Here is a 17074-nt window from a genome sequence, read left to right as displayed (position 1 = left end):
ATATGAAGGAATTCAGAATTCGATATAAAACATGCTTTTTCAATGAATTTGTGATTTTTATAATCTACGTGAACTCATGAGTTCATCACATTTAATATCAATGGATTTATAAATAAAATACTAACGATTTTGTCATATCAACAATCTCACTAGTAATTTGTCAGCGAATTCATTAATTATAAAAATGATAAATTCAATAGAAAAGGTTTTTTGGGAATTAAAATGAACAGTGTATCAAAACCAAAATTTTGACATAAGTTGAGTACGTCTTGAAAAAATCCCTAACCAAAATAAGTGAATGATTCAGATTAAGTAAAGGTTGGGGTGTCACTAAAAGCTCTTTTTTCTTTTTTTCTTTTTTTCTTTTTTTCTTTTTTGTGTGGCTAGATTTCAACTTTGGGGCTTAGGATTTTATAAGCGCCTTATCATAATTGTAAATTGTTTGAATCAATTGGTATTTAAAAGTTGGGGTGCCAATAGCAGCTCTCTTATTTAAAGGTGATTAACACATACCTCTCCAGGATTTGTTGAATATTGAAATGCCCCCGTGTTTGCAAAACTGATGGGAGATGCCCCTCTTTAACTCAGTCTTCTAAGATACACTAGTAGAATAAGACCTAAATGTCCTCTTTAACTAGGGTTTCAAATGGGTTGGATTTTATCTGAAATCTTAAATTTGAAATCCAAGTGATCCAAAAATCATATTTGCTCAGTTTGGACCCTTAGGAGTATATCTGAATCACAAAATGGGTCGAATGGTTCGATAAAGCAGCACACTATGAATAGTGATAATATCACAAAGTAATGTAAAAAACTTATCAACATCATTGATTTCGATACTTGGCCGTATGAACACATGATTTTGGCATGTTTTTCTTTCATGTTAAACTATAAATTACAATAATATGGTCATTATTAATACTCATTGGTTCATTCATGCTACCCACTGGTAATATTATAATGAGAGAAGGTGTTCAAGATACTTTTATGACCTATTTTTTCATTGATTAATTTCATATATTATAATAGTATAATACCTGTATAAAAATTTTGAAACACTTTTTTAAATTACTTATCAAAATTTGACTGCACATGCTACACATAAAAAGAATAAAAAAAATATGTACAAAACAATTTACAGAATTATTTGAATTATCAAACAAATAAGTTTAAAATAATGAGTCAGGCTAGCCTAATTATCTTATTAAATTTTCAAAATTTACTAAAAATTATGAGCTCACGTCTTAATATCACAAAGCACAATCTGATGCCACAAGCTTATAGAGAAAAAAATTTTAAAAGCTTAGACAAAAAAAAAAAAAACCTTTTAAAGAACATTAATTTTCATCGTTGAATTTTAATTTTAAATTTTGATAGTTCAATAGTTGTCCATTTTCAACATCTTGGATTAAACTTAGAATATATATAACACATCTTTATACCCCCATAAACATAATTCGTGGTGTGAGATGGGGTTGGCATAGATCCTGCGGTTGGGATCACTTCCCACTACAAGAAAAAACTACCTATGTAAATATTTTAAAATTATATAGCTATTGTAGGGTAATAGATGATATTTTATATATCCGACGTTAGATATCAATTCCCACCAAAAACAAATCTAATTTTCTTTCTCTGAAAACCCACGTTTATAGTTTTTAGGTGATAGGTGATATTTTATATATCCAACGATGGATATCAGTGTATGCATCAAAATTTAAATGGGTTTTCATCGCTTTCTAAATTAATGAAAGTCTTTTAAATCAAAATTGGGCCCACAAGTATGAATTAAGGCCTGTTAATTGGGATGAACCGCATATGGTTTGGGTTTACGCAGATAAAGCCCATAATCTAACCAAATCCAAGTAATTCACATTAATATATTAGGCCTTATGCCCAAATAAATGAGTTTGGCCTAACAATAATCTGTAAAAATCCTTAAAATTGGATTTGGACGAATTTAACCTTTAGATAAACCAATCAAAGATGTCTAAGTCGGAGTATAATTAGAAAGTTAAATTACCTTAAATCTATAAGTACCAAAACCTCCCTCATTTAAGGGGATCTAGATCATTTTTTCTTAGAAGATAGAAGTTCTCAAGCCTTTCTTCAAAGACACAGCAAAGTTCTTCAAGAGACTTGGACTCCGATTAAAGAGAAGATTAAGCCTAAAAGCCTCCTTTATAAGCCAAAAATAATAATTCTCAGCCAATAAAACGCAAAGCTCAAAGAGAAGAAAATCTTCAAAAGTCTTTAAGAAAATAAAATAAAAAAACAAAGTCATCGTCAAAGTAACCTTCTGAGCCGATCAAATACAAAGCCTAGAAAGAAGAAGGCTACACACGCCATCTTTGCTTTTTGTACTTGACTAGTAATTAGAGGAAAATATTGAGATCTGTAATCTCCATTTTTTATCAAAATCAATATAAAATCATTTGAGATCTTGTTTTACAAATCTCGAGATATATTAATAAAATTTATTGTCCACAAATTTTTGGCACACCCGGTAGGATTATCTCAACCTCTTATCTTTCAATCAATTACAAAAACACCAATAACAACATTAATGACATCTCACAAGGCCAACATTATTGGATCTGCTATTGTTGAGAAAGGTAAGAAAATTATTTCATCCAACTTTGAATCTATTTAAGTTATTTGTCTCAATCATCTTATAACAGAACAATGACAAAAACTGGTAGTTCCAAACTGGTTGAGTTTCTCCAGCGTCACTCAAAGAAGCATGTCACAAAAACGACACTCACAATGAAGACATTATAAACAGACATTATAGAAGACGGCTTATTAGGTTCTAGATTCGATTCGAAGTCAAGCAAGGGATTGTATAGATCTCTATCAATTTTTTTCCCGTCGTAAACTCACACCTCTATCAGAACAGTGATGACAACTGAACAAGTAACCCAGATGACCGACACCATAAATAAGTTGACAGAAGACAATGAAAGAAAAGAACATTCAAATTATCACCCTAGTTAGTCGTTTGGAGCAGAAGGACAAAAAGAATTAATCGAATGTTGGACCCTCACATCCTCCAGAATTCATTCCAGAAACATGCATGGCTCTACGCAAAGAAGAACAATAAGAAGACTATTATGACTCGTGAAATGCTATACGACACCCACCACAAGGATATGTCGCCTCGTTTTCTATTCAACAACTGCAAGTAATGATTACTGACACTATATGTGCTCAATATGGAGGCATGCCACATTCCTCATTAGTCTATTCAAAACCATATACTCAATGCATTGAACAAATGTGTCTTCCGACAAGGTACCAACCATTGAAATTTCAACAGTTTGAAGTAAAGAGAAATTAAAAATAACATATTGCCTACTTTGTTAAAACCTACAACAACGTTGGTATGTAAGACGACTTCATGGTAAAATAATTCATTCATTCCCTCTGTGATAATGCATTCGATTGATACACCAACTTGAAACCCAATTCGATAGACAGTTGGGATCAACATGAAAAAAAGTTCCTAACCCATTTCTACAGTACTAGAAGGGCAATAAGCATGGTGGAATTCATCTCTGTCAAATAGATGAAAGTTGAGCTAGTGATTGAGTTCATTGATCATTGGAGGAATCTATCTCTTAACTACATGGATCATCTCTTTTAGTCATCCACCATCGAGATGTGCATCCATAGGATGTATTGGGGACTTTTGTACATCTTAAAAACAATCAAGCCCCACACCTTTAAGGAACTAGCCACACAAGGCCACGACATGGAGCAAAGTATTGCTACACATGAGGATTTAAGACCAGGCACACCTCAAAAATCTGTGTAAAAAAAAAAAGGAACATCATCTCAAGAAGAAGATGTTATGTTTACGACATCCACAAAAACTTCAACAAAGAAAAGAAAAGGAAAACCTAAAGATGAAAAATCCTAATACATTGGGACAATGTTGTTAACACCAAAATAACTCGAGGTAAATGAATGTCCTTTCCTTGAATCTAATATCTCCAACATGTTTGATGAGCTACTGAAGTTGAATTTGATCGAATTACCTCATTTAAGCAGACAATAAGAAATAGGGTGTGATGATCATCCAAGGTATTACCGTTACTATCGAGTGATCAGTCACCCACTTGAAAAGTGTTTCACTCTAAAAGAATAGATTATGGGCTTAATGAGTCAAGGGAATATGAAATTTAAATTTGATAACAATTTGACTACTATGAGCATGATAACAATTACATTTGAGAGTAATGATCAAATACTTTTGAAAAGCTCATTTGTGGTATTGACTTCATTCTCCAAAAATAAAAGCGTGTTGTCTCTATTAAAACGACCTACATTCAATTCGTTGACTCACGTGATCTTCCACCAACATTGGGGCAAATCATTCTTTCTTCACCTCCACGACAACAACACTATTCAAATAGAAGACCATTCTCATCAACGTTGCAGTTTACACATGCGATGTTATGGTTTACCTATCAACTATCATTACATGAAAATACCCTAAACTTGACAGTCAAAAATCATCAAAATTTTCAACATTCGACAGCCTCACCCGTCGAAATTGTTCATCGAATTGGGCCATATACAAAAAAATTGTCTGCCATAAGCCATATAAATTATTTTTGTTGGCCTTGAGATTCAACGATTTTAAACCGTCAAAACCACTAAAGTCAACGGCTTTGAATCATCGCAATAACTAAATTCGACATCTTTGAACCATCGAATATGGCATTAAATCATAAATTCAACGACTTTAAGTCGTCAAATTACTATAAAGCCCAATCAGATGTTATTTATTTATGTTCCCAAACACCAATGTCTTCAACCTGTACCTATCAAAAAATCACATATCCATATCCACATCCCATCCACATCCACATATCATCCATCCACATCCCATCCACATACACATCTCATCCATCCACATCCCATCTACACTAATCAAAGAATAATAAGACTAATCAAATTAATGTAAAGCCCAATCAGAGACTATTTCTTTATGTGCCCAAATGCCAAATGTCTTTAACCTATACCTGCCAAAAAACACATATCCACATCTACATCTAAGAGATCTCTAAATTCGCGAGTGCGGATCCATTTTTTAGCTTTTGGGTGTCGGCACCTAGTTTTATGGTCAAGGAATTAAAAAATGACTCTAAATGGATAAACAATACTGAACCACGAAAAAAATGGGTCCGAGGATCACGTTACGGGATTGGAAGGTGTTAGGTACTAATCCCGCCTGGCGAATGCCGGTCTCTACTTTTTCCAAAATTTTACATTGCAAAAATCGGTCTAAAAATATTTTTAAAAAATAATTAAAAAAATTTACCTTATTTACCTAAGTGATTACGATGGTTGATTCCCTCAAAACTGGCAAAGAGCATTCCTTGTATGAATCTTCCCATTTTTGTTTCTATCATTAAATCTACTTCCGATCTCCAAGATGAGATTTTTCTCTCATAGATCTGAATATTTTTTGACTTTTTGGGGTATTTTAAGAATTTTTAGATATTTTTTTTAAGTGAAAAATAGGATTTATGTGTTAGGTATGGATTTAGGACTTCAGATTTAGAGTTTTGAAAAGTCTTAGAAGAGTTTTTGACTTTTTTTTCTTAGGATTTTTCTTGGCCTGCGAATTTAGATGATGGAGACTCTTTTTTATAAAGCTTTTGGGATATTAGGATTTTGACTAGGTCTCTTACAGATAAGGTTAAGTTGTTTCAATTAGGATTTTTAATCTTACGTCGAATGAGAATTTTTTTTCATTTTTTAGAGAATCCCCTCCACCCTAATGGAAGGTTCTTTATTAAATTATATTTTTAATTCTTTGACACCCCCGGTGGAGGGTTCTTTATTAAATATCATGTGGGCTCCATTTAAATAAATAGGTCACTACTTAAAATTTGACTCGTGGGCTTAATTAATTGATTTTATTTGTTAAAAAATTTTAATTTAATTTATTAAGATTTCATTTTAAGTTAATTAATATTTTAATTATTAGTTTCAAATTTTTTATTTTTAGGGTTTGAAAAATTATAGTTTTACTTTCAAAAAGAGCCTTTGAGTTGAGAGGTTGATTTTCAATGTTTTGGAATATTTTGAAATCAGTTTTTCGTAAGAAATTCAATGAAAGTATCAATTTGTGTCACTTATGATTTTTTTAGCGTGAAATAACTATGGATCCTAGGAGGATGTTTTCGTAATTTTGTCAAATTTTTTGAAAATTGACAAAATAATTTATTTAGTCTTAATTTGTTGTTTTATGTGTTCGAAAGGGCTTTCCTAAGTGCAATGTTGGCTCTATGGATGTTTGATATTAGGGGTATTTTGGTAATTTGATTATATTTATAATTTTTCTCGCAAGACTTCTTTTTGTCTGAAAATAATGATTTCTATGTTTTTGTGTAGACACCCCATTTTCGCACTCGCCCAATTAATCAACTCGTCAATCCGATTGCGACGGTTCCCAATGATAGATGAATATTCCAATGGTTTTTATTATTATTAGATATGTTTCAGAAATTCAGATGAGATATTCCAAACGAGCAAAACTTTAGAAACTACAATACACTAGGAAAAGATGACCTAAAACGTAGTAGTCATCATTCTTGGGACAAAAAGAAGCTTTATGAAAAAAATCATAAAAAATAATCAATTACCAAAATACCCCTAACATCAAAACATCCTTAAAGCTTACATTACGCTTAGGAAAATCTTTTCGAATACATAAAATAATATATTAAAACCAAATAAATTGTTTCGCTAATTTTCACAAAATTTGACAAAATTACGAAAACATCCTCATAAGGTCCACGACTAGTTCAAGCTGAAAATCCATAAGTGACCAAAATCGATACCCTCATTGAATTCCTTAAGAAAAATTGATTCCAAAACATTCCAAAATGTCGAAAATCAACCTCTCAATTCAAAAGCCCTCTTTGAGGGTAAAATGATTATTTTTCAAATCCTAAAAATAAAAAATCTAAAATGAATAATTAAAACAATAATTAACGTAAAGTGAAATCTTAATAAACTAAATTAAAATTTTGAACAACTAAAATCAATTAATTAGACCCATGGGTCAAATTTTAAGTGGTGGCTTATTTATTTAAGTAGGACCCACATAATATTTATTAAAGAACCCTTCACTAAGGGTCCCAAAGAATTAAAAATATAATTTAATAAATAACCTTCCATTAGGGGGTTCTTCAAAAATTAATTTTTTTTTCTCATTCTACGTAAGATTCAAAATCCTAATTCAAAACCCTAATTAAACAAATTAACCTTATCTTGAAGAGACCTAATTAAACATTAATCTCTCAAAAAGTTCTATAAAAAGGAGCCTCCACAACCTAAATTCGCAGGTCAAGAAAAATCATAGGAAATAGATGTCAAAAACCTTTTCAAGACTTTTCAAAATTCTAAATCTAAAGCCCCAAGTCCTTGTCTAATACCCAAACCCCATTTTTTTACCTAAAAAATATCTAAAAATTCTCAAAATACCTCGAAAAAGTAAAAAATATTCAGATCTAGGAGAAGAAAATACATCATCTTAGAGATTAAAAGCAGATTTAGCGATGGAGACAAAAGTGAAAAGATTCACATGAGTAACGTTTTCTACAAGTTTTGAGGGAATTAACTGTCGCAATCACCTAGGTAAAGAAGGTAATCTATTTATTTTTAATTTTTAGGCCATTTTTCTTGTGATGTAAATTTTTTTTGAAAAAGTAGAGACCTGTGTTTGCCGGACGGGATTGGTGCTTAACACCTTCCAATCCCGTAATGTGATCTCTAGACCCATTTTTTTTGTAGACCAGTATCTTTTATTCTTTTAGAGTCAATGTTTTGATTTCTAAATCGTAAAACTAGGTGGCGATTCCCAAAAATTAAAAGGCGGATCCACACCCGTAGATCGAGGGTACTTTCATTTTGAGTCAAATTTTCTTAACGTAGTGTAATTTCTTAAATTTGTTTGTTTGAAATATCTCATCTGAATTTCTGAAATATATCTAGTAACAACAAAATACATTAGAATATTTAGAAAATCGTGTATAGCTCATAACAAAATTGCTCTTATTGTAAACAAATGTTTAGTGTTGTCATCATATGTTTTAATTTCTGTAGATCACAACTTATTTAGCTCTACAATTAGTGGTTGCAAATACAAATCAATGTTATGTCCTGGACCATTTCTCCTAGAAATCAAAAGTGTTAATATCGTAAACTCCTTCCACATACATAAAAATGGTGTCAAATTATGCGAAACAACAATAACAGGCCAACAATTGTATGAGTTATTTTTCATCCCAAGTGAATTAAATCCATCTATTGCAAGTCTCAATCGAACATTGTGTGGCTCAACAACAAAATATTCCCATTTACTATCCATTCTCCTCTAACAAGATGAATCTACTAGATGGCACATAAACTCCTTTTATTATTGGTCTCCTTTAGAATGTCATTTCATGTTCTCCACAATCTATGACACACTATACATTCATTTCCACCTTTGCGTTAGTGGAAAATATCTTAATATTTTTACCAGTAAAAGATTTTTCCTCGACTTCTTTTCATTATTGGTTTCATTTACTATCGTCACATTTTAGACAATTATTTCTATTTTCATTCTCTCTCCAATACAATATACAATCATTAAGACATGCATGAATAATTTTGCACTTCATTAGTAAAGTCTTGATCATTTTTTTCGCGGAGTAGATGCTTTCTAGTAAGGAATTATCATGTGGCAATATGAATCATTTGCAACAATTCATCAAAACTCTTCTGAGACCATTAATGTCTAGTCTTCATATTCAGCAACTCAATTATAACTGACAATTTTGTATCATCTTTTCGACATGAGTAATATAAGGGTTGCATCACTTCTTCTATTATTTGGCAATATTGAGTATCATCTATTGAATCATCATGAACTTACTTATCATTTCTATCAAGATACTCGTCCATGTAAGTAACTTCATCTTCTTCGTTGGAAAACATCCAAGCGCATCATTCAATATGTCTATCATTCATGGGACCATATTTCCATCACGCTGACGAACAGACGTACTAGCCCTGACTATTACATGATCCTCGCCCCTCCAATGTTTTCTATGAAATGTCCATCTCATGTGAGAAATATCTATACCGTCACAGACTAAGTGTTCTGCGATTGTTTCTATATTTTTCTTCCCCTATAAGATATTACAACATCTGACACAAGGACAAAAATAATGATCATTATTATCAAAATTATGTCTATTCGTTTTCAAGTACTCAATAAATGACACTACACCATCAATGTATTTTGTGGATAACCTAGGTTTCGAAATCCACTCTTTGTTTGAAACTTCGAGCATCTCCATCAAGCATATAACTAATAAGTAAGGAAAAATAACATATTTTTAACTAGTACCATTAACATTTAAGTAATTTTAGATAAAAGATGCAAAAATGAAAATAAGTGAACATAAAGTCATTAAATATTCTATTTAACAAAGAAAAACAAGATGTAGATTCCAATGTGACTGGTCAGGGCTATCTAATTTAGCACTACAGTGACGTTGAATATTTGACGCAGTGTAATCACTTAGAAAGAAAAATGTTACTAAAAGTACATGTGTCACCGAAACATTTAAACACGAAAGAACTTAAAATATCATATTACAATGAGTTGCAAAACACGTGTGATAAAATAAAATATCATAATTATATCTCAAATTTTCTAGTATGTTCACAAGAATGTATGATGTACACCAATTGAGGCATGACCCACCCTTGACTTTGGACCTACAAAGTAGGACTGTACTCATAATTTTGAAATCAAGGGCAACGCGAAACTTATCGTCCCTCTAGATATTGGTGAAGATATGCAATAAATGATTAGATATATACAACAAAAGTCTACTCAAGTGCAATATATCTTCTGAAAATAGGACATGTAGATACACAACAACCAGTAGTCATCCATCTAAATATTTGACAAAAATGTAGTTTTACACATAGTTATCCTATTCTCGGCCAAAATTACATTTGAACAAAATTAGGAAAACAAAAAAATAGTTATCATACATGAGCAAAATGGGTGCTGAATTGAAAAGAAAACAAAGTCTCAATCAAAGGCATCCTTTAAGTGAGGTTATCTTATTATGTGGTTATAAACTTCACAATGCTACTTTGGCACACTAAAAAACAAATATGTGCACTAGAAAAAAGATCAAACTGGAACAGAAAATGAAAACAAAGAAACATTTAACTTCCACAATCTACAAATACAACCTACTTAAAGATAAACACGAGATGAAATAAAATTTCACGCTTTTTTCGTGAGACAAACCCAAAAAAATGCATTTGATACGTAAATAAGCTCAACAAAATATGTTTGAAACAATTAAATGACTCTTGGAACCATTTATACTGACAAATTTAACCTTTTCACACTGATAAGCAAATAATATACTAAGTTTACACTCAAATGATCATTCAACAAAAAAAAAAAAAAGATTACACTGAAATGTTTTAATGGTTTATGGTTAAGCAAGTAGCCAAATACTTATACCCCCCCCCCCCCCCCCCAAACCCCCAAACCCCCAATAGAGAGGACATCTCTTGTTCTATGGTAAAAAAAAATGGTGACACCTATAGGAACCAAGAACGAGAACAATTACACAATAAAGTTTTTACTCAGAGATAAGCCTACTTCTTGAAGATGCCTCTAAAGAGATCTAAGTTTTGAATCTGCTTCACTGTTCTCACAACTTATTTCAGATTGCATTTCTCCTATTGATTTCTCAAGAGTTGAATATTTCTAAAAACAACTTGCCTAGTCAAATTTCTAGAGATTTAGAGTACCTTTATTTCTTAAAAAAAAAAAAAAAAATTAAATATGTTTTCCAATGATCTTGAGGCGGTGATACCTAACGCATTTGATTGAAAACAGAACATTTGGAAGTGACAAACAAAAATTTGTAAGAAATAGTTAGCTCAAGGAACCCCACTGTTCAATCATCCTCAATGACATTCTATGTTGATTTAATCACCACCATTTTCATTTTGAATTGAACTTTTGTTTAATAGAAAATGATCAAAATGAAAATTTAACTGTAATCAAACAAAGATTTTGTACATATTTTAGCAGTAATCAAAATGAAAATTTAGCAGAAATCGATTCGAATTCAAAATCTTGGATAGTTTTTTTTAGGGTTTTTAGAGGGATGAACTTACAAATGAGATCTGGAGTGGTTTGATAGATAGTTTGATGAGAGTGAACTTCAATTTGAGCTCTAACCTCCAGATATAACACTCAGAAGAGATTTTAACCCATCGATCAAGCATGAATAGCTAGTTATCATTCGATATTCTCAAATGTTGGGATGGATTGATCAAAATCAATATAATAAGTGCACAAAGCACACAAATTAGTTGATCGAAAATGGGAAAGCAATCGAGATTGTGGTGTTTTGAATAAAAAATCTATGACTTATTTAGGTTTCCTAATGCCCACCTTCGAAATTCTTCTCGTATTTAAGGTTTCTGCAACAAATTCTAAGATGTCCTTCCTTGAGTTCTTTTCTCAACTCTCACCTTCGAAAATTTTCTAATACTTAGGGTTTCTACAACAAATTTGACTTTTTTTTCAACCTTCTATTTCTTATTTGAAGAGAGTCTGAGAGTGATGATGAATAGCTCAACTCGAAGAGAGTCTAAGAGTGACGATGAACAACTGAACATCGTGGGCAAAGGCCGATGAAAATTTTCTCGGGCCTTAACAAGGGTTTTGGACTAGCAAAAAACAAACAATAGACTTGGGCCGTTGATTTTAACTCTAAGTAAGTGCTGAGTTTGGACTTTTTGACGTAGTGTACTACAACATGGTCACATTAAAGATGAAGTTTGGACGATTACCACATGTTAAAGAAAGGAAGATCCTCATCTTTCAACCTCACCTTATTCAAGACCAACATCAAATAAAAAAAAAAGACTATACCAAAAGCGTCAAAGAAAAATAAGGAAAGTTCGATGTTAATTTACACCGATGTGTGCAATCAAATCGAAGTAGATGCATCGCAAGAAAATGATGGTGTTGTGTCTAGAAACCACGCCACAACTTTAAGCCTATATGGACAACAATTTAAAAAAAGAAATGTCGTCTCAAAATATGCACAAGCCAACGAAAATGGACTCATCAGCCACTATCTTTGATGGAGATTCTCCAACTTGGTCTTTGTATGTAAAGTAACAAAAATACTAAGCAACCTACAAAGTTATAACAGGTTTAGCTAAACAAAAAAAATATCGAACTATGCTTTAATTTGATCCCACATTGGGTATGTAGGCAACCTGCAAAATTACACCAAATTTAGCTACAACATAAAAAAATATCGAACTACACTTTGGCTTGATCCCACATTGGGTATGTAGGCAGCCTGTAAAATTACACCAGGTTCAGACTTGGTCACATATTGCGTTGTGTACGTAGGCATCGTGAAAAGTTCAACTACATTGCAAACAAAACGCGTCGAACTACACTCTGACTTAATCACATATTGTGTTGGGTACGTAGGCAGCTTACAAAATTACACCATGTTTAGTTACTACAAACAAAATACATCGAACTACGTTCTGACTTGATCACATATTGCGTTGGGTACGTAAGCAGCCTGCAAAATTATATCAACTTCAACTACCAAATAAATATATTTGAACTACATTACTGTTTGATCCCATTTCAGGTATGTAGGCAACTTGTAAAGTTACTTCAAGTTCAATCACATAAAAAAAAATTATTTACAAAATTTATTATGTCTGATCACCGATGGTGCTTTAACACCAGTTGACGTTGTCCGCCCCCGAGCACCATTGACAAACAACTGCTTTAAAGACTATTCAATCGGCTCATACAAGTTTCCCATCACGCAGTGTTTCTAACAAATTGGCATTGTCCATCCTCGAGCACAACTGATAAATAACTACTTTAGAGACTGGGCAACTGGTGTGTACATGTGTCTCATCACGCGATGCTTCTAACCAGTTGGCGTTGTTCATCCCCAGCACCACTAATAAATAGTTGCTTTAGAGATTGGCCAACCGGCATATACATGTCTCTTGTTGCGTGGCACATCTAACCAGTTGGTGTTGTCCACCCCCGAGTACCACTGATAAACAATGGCTTTGGAGATTGGCCAATCGGTGTAAACATGTCTCTCATCACACGATACCTCCAAAAAGTTACAAGTTAGCGTTGTCAACTTCTGAATACAATTAATGAATAGTAATTCTAGAGACTGGATAACAAGCATGAGCTCTTAAACTTTTGATAAGTGTTTCCTGCTATAATTTATCATCATATAAAAGGATAAGGTGCTAATAGGATAAAGTTTGATAAATTACCAAACGCGGTGATGTCAATCAAAATTATTTACTATTGAATTAAAAGTTGCAATAAAAGTTGTGTATTCGCAAAACTCAAGTAGTCTCCAAATGAGTATTAAAGAAAATTAAAATAGAAAGATGGAATGACAACCTCAAGTCTTCCACAATGCGGCTGCGAAGTTGAAAACAATTAATCTCTAATTGAAGGGAAATGAGAACTCCATTGATTTTTTTGGACTTATTATAAAATGAAGCGATAAAAAAATCCTCAATTTGTCTCTTTTCATCATGGCTACTCACTAACATTGATTGATCTATCTTCAAAAAAACTATGAACGAGGTCCCAAGCTTATGGCAACAAATACCATCTCTGGTCAGATTGCAATCCAAACCAGTCAGTGCCACCAACTACCATAAGAATTCAAAACGTTTGTACTTTAATCATAGGTGCTCATGCGTTCTTCATCTTCGTCTCCGTTTTAAGACTCAAAGATCTTTCTAGGGAGGATCCATCCATTCCTACTTACTCACGTAACCTTGATATAAATTTGATGGAGATGGTTATATTACGTGTGGAACAATATTGTTATTGTGCTCTCCATGCTTGATCGCCATTGGGTCCTACAAAGAGAATAAGATGGAGGAGGAAATAAGAAAAAATTTAGGAGCACACCCCTGCTCCCTAAATCCAAAAAATAGAAAGAAAAAAAAATGCATGAAATTCTCCTAACAATAGAGTCATTGTCATTCTGTCAATGTTGAGAATTGGATGAAGATCAACTCGAAGTCACTTTGTTGTTGTGTTTGGATTGTGGAATGGTTTTTCCAAAACCCCAACCTCACCACCATGCAGTTCATTGCTTAAAGAAGTGGTCCAACATGTTCTTTGATAAAAAAAAGTTACATCAATTGTTGTCGAGCAAAGGTTACTCTATATAATTGATTAATTGCTAATGATCGAGCGATCAATTGTGTCGCTTTGATTTTCTCTATTGATTCAAAAAATTGAAGGTGATAACCAATATGACATCCCAAATCTTCGCTCTCAATAGCATGTTGGCGATTCTTGGCCGCAATGGAATACTCCCACCTAAAACACTAGGTCCGAGTATCCCACCTAAAACACTTGTGCCTTGCATCTAAGATGATAAACTTCATGTCTTGAAGTGCTTAATCCAATTTGATAGGTTAACTTCGAGTGTTTGAACTCATTGGTGACATTTAGTTCTTCTGAGTGCAATTCATATTCTGAATTTCTCGCCTTTTCTCATGACTCATATGAGATACGATGTGTCTTGGAACTGTCAGAGTAACCTTCGATTCTAGGGATACATGTTGTACCCGCAAGTGAAATTCCTTTTTTAACTTTAACAATTGTTGAAAAAAAGATTCATTGTCAGAAAATATTGGTGCTTACACCTAGACATATCCTCATTAGATCATGTGAAAACATCTCTGAATTTCACGAGTAAGTTCATTATTTTCTCATGTTCCTCTAAGGATTGGACAGTTTTGATTCGTACTTCTCAAGTATTATCCTTAGTATCAATGTTTGATCAAATTCATCTTTAGACTTTAAAATTTTGTTGCGCACATGATAATCGAAAGACTTTTATTTCATTAGAATAAGAGGATTCTATTACTAAACTAGAACAAGGACTCTTGTAAACAGAACTACTCTTTCAAACCTGATTGACTAGACGGGTTGGACACAACGAGACGAGAAACAAAATGATAAACAAGGATAATTAGACGGTGTTTTATCCAAAAGACTCAATATTTTACTTAAAGGTTCTTTTCCCTTCGTTGATGAGGTTCTAAATAGCGTGGCGGAGAGATATGCATTTGTTGGTGTAATGTCCTGTAACCTGATGAAACTCGTAGAATTAGTAACTTTTGTGATTGTTTGGAAGGGCATTATATACTGATTTAGGCTCCAATGACGATATTAGTCCTTTATTCGTCAACATCATTAAGACAATACTCAAGATCATCCCAAGATTGTCAAACTTTCTTCTGGGATTAGGTCGCTTAACAGCATTAATTGTCGATTGTTTTAGGGTTGAGTTTATGACTTTCAGACTAAACTACTTTATAAAATCTTCCATGATTTCTTCCTAGGTGTGAAAGCGAGATTGTATCAAAAACATAAATCATTCGAGAGTGGATCCTTCAAGAGTGGTGCAAAATAATTGTGCCATTTGTTCATCTCCCAACCCTCGAAGATGCATGTCCCCAACACACGTGCATAGGTGAGTTCTTGGGCAAGAAATTCCATCATACTTGGGCGTGCTTATTAGTTCATATTTTTTTGAAGGATCGATTATAGTCGTTGAATTCCCTTCATATATGTCTTCATTGTTTTGACATGCCACTACCGAATGGTATTAGCAAGCATGATTCATCTAGTTCACAAAACCTTGCATAAGTTGACGTAGATTAGTCGTGTTGAAGAATGATGATTATTTGAAAAAATAAATCGAAGATCATGGTCAAATAAATGGAATTAATTAAAAAAGAAGGGGGGGGGGGTGTCTCACTTAAATCATATTTAAATATTTTGGCGGGCTTAGTTCTTCACATGCCTAATCCACCTATTGGTGTAGCACATTATCACCAAAAAAGCAAAGATTCTAACCATTCCTCTACTATTGGTGTGTAAAAAAAATTATTGTACTCCTAGGGATGGGTATATGCTATTGCAGTTTCCAAATATTGCATGATCACATCGATGGCCACTTCTAGACATGGGACTCCATAACTCACAAAGTTCAACTACATCATAAGAAAGAAAGTTCGACTCAAAGATGAAATTTTTTTGCAATCTCAAAATTGATCATAACACCAATGTCCTCCGATACTACCATCAGCAGGATCAAGGATGCAAAGCCTTCAGCTCTGTTTCAAACAATGCATCCTTGAGGGGGAATTCGTAGGCATCAAAATTTAAATGGTCCCCCATAGCTTTCTCAATTAATGATAGTCTCTTAAATCAAAATTGGGCCTACAAGTATGATTAAGGCCCATTAATTGGGATGGGCCACATATGATTTGGGTTTTTGCAAATAAAGCCCATAATCTAACCAAATCCAAGTGATCCATATTAAATATTGGGTTTTATATCGAAATAAATGAGTTTGGCCCAACAACAATCCGTAAAATCCTTAAAATCGAATTTGGATGAATTTAACCTTTAGATGAACTAATCAAAGCTCTCTAAGTTGGGACATAATTGAAAAGTTAAATTATCTTAAGTCTATAAATACCAAAACCTCCATCATTTATGGAAAATCTGAATCATTTTCTCTTAGAAGACAGAAGCTCTCTATTTAGAGAAGAAGAAGCTCTCAAGCCCTGCTTCAGAAGCAAAGTAAAGTTTTTCAAGAGACTCAGATTCCAATTAAAGAGAAGATTAAACTTAAAGCCCTTCCCTATAAGCTAAAAAAATCATTCTCAATTGATAAATTGTGAAGTTCGAAGAAAAGAAAATCTTCAGAAGTTTCTAAGAAACTAAAGCACAAATAAAGTCATCGTCAAAACAATATTCTTCGTTGATCAAACATGAAGTTGGGAGAGAAGAAAACTACACACATCATCTTTACTTTTTACACTGGATTGTTAATCAGAGAAAAATATTGAGATTTGTAATCTCCACTTTTTATCAAAATCAATATCAAATCATTTGCGATCTTGTTTCACGAAT

General features: G+C 32.9%; 1 protein-coding gene across 2 annotated transcripts in view; it reads right to left on the bottom strand.

Annotated features, from left to right (window-relative positions):
• LOC147410250 (uncharacterized) overlaps nt 1-17074 on the bottom strand; it is a 55776-nt gene that overhangs the window by 27597 nt on the left and 11105 nt on the right. The gene's annotated exons all lie outside the window — the stretch shown is intronic.

Source organism: Akebia trifoliata, chromosome 1, assembly GCF_017979445.1.
Source record: "Akebia trifoliata isolate Shusen 1 chromosome 1, ASM1797944v1, whole genome shotgun sequence".
Taxonomy (NCBI): Eukaryota; Viridiplantae; Streptophyta; class Magnoliopsida; order Ranunculales; family Lardizabalaceae; genus Akebia; species Akebia trifoliata.
This window is presented reverse-complemented; position numbering and strand designations above follow the sequence as displayed.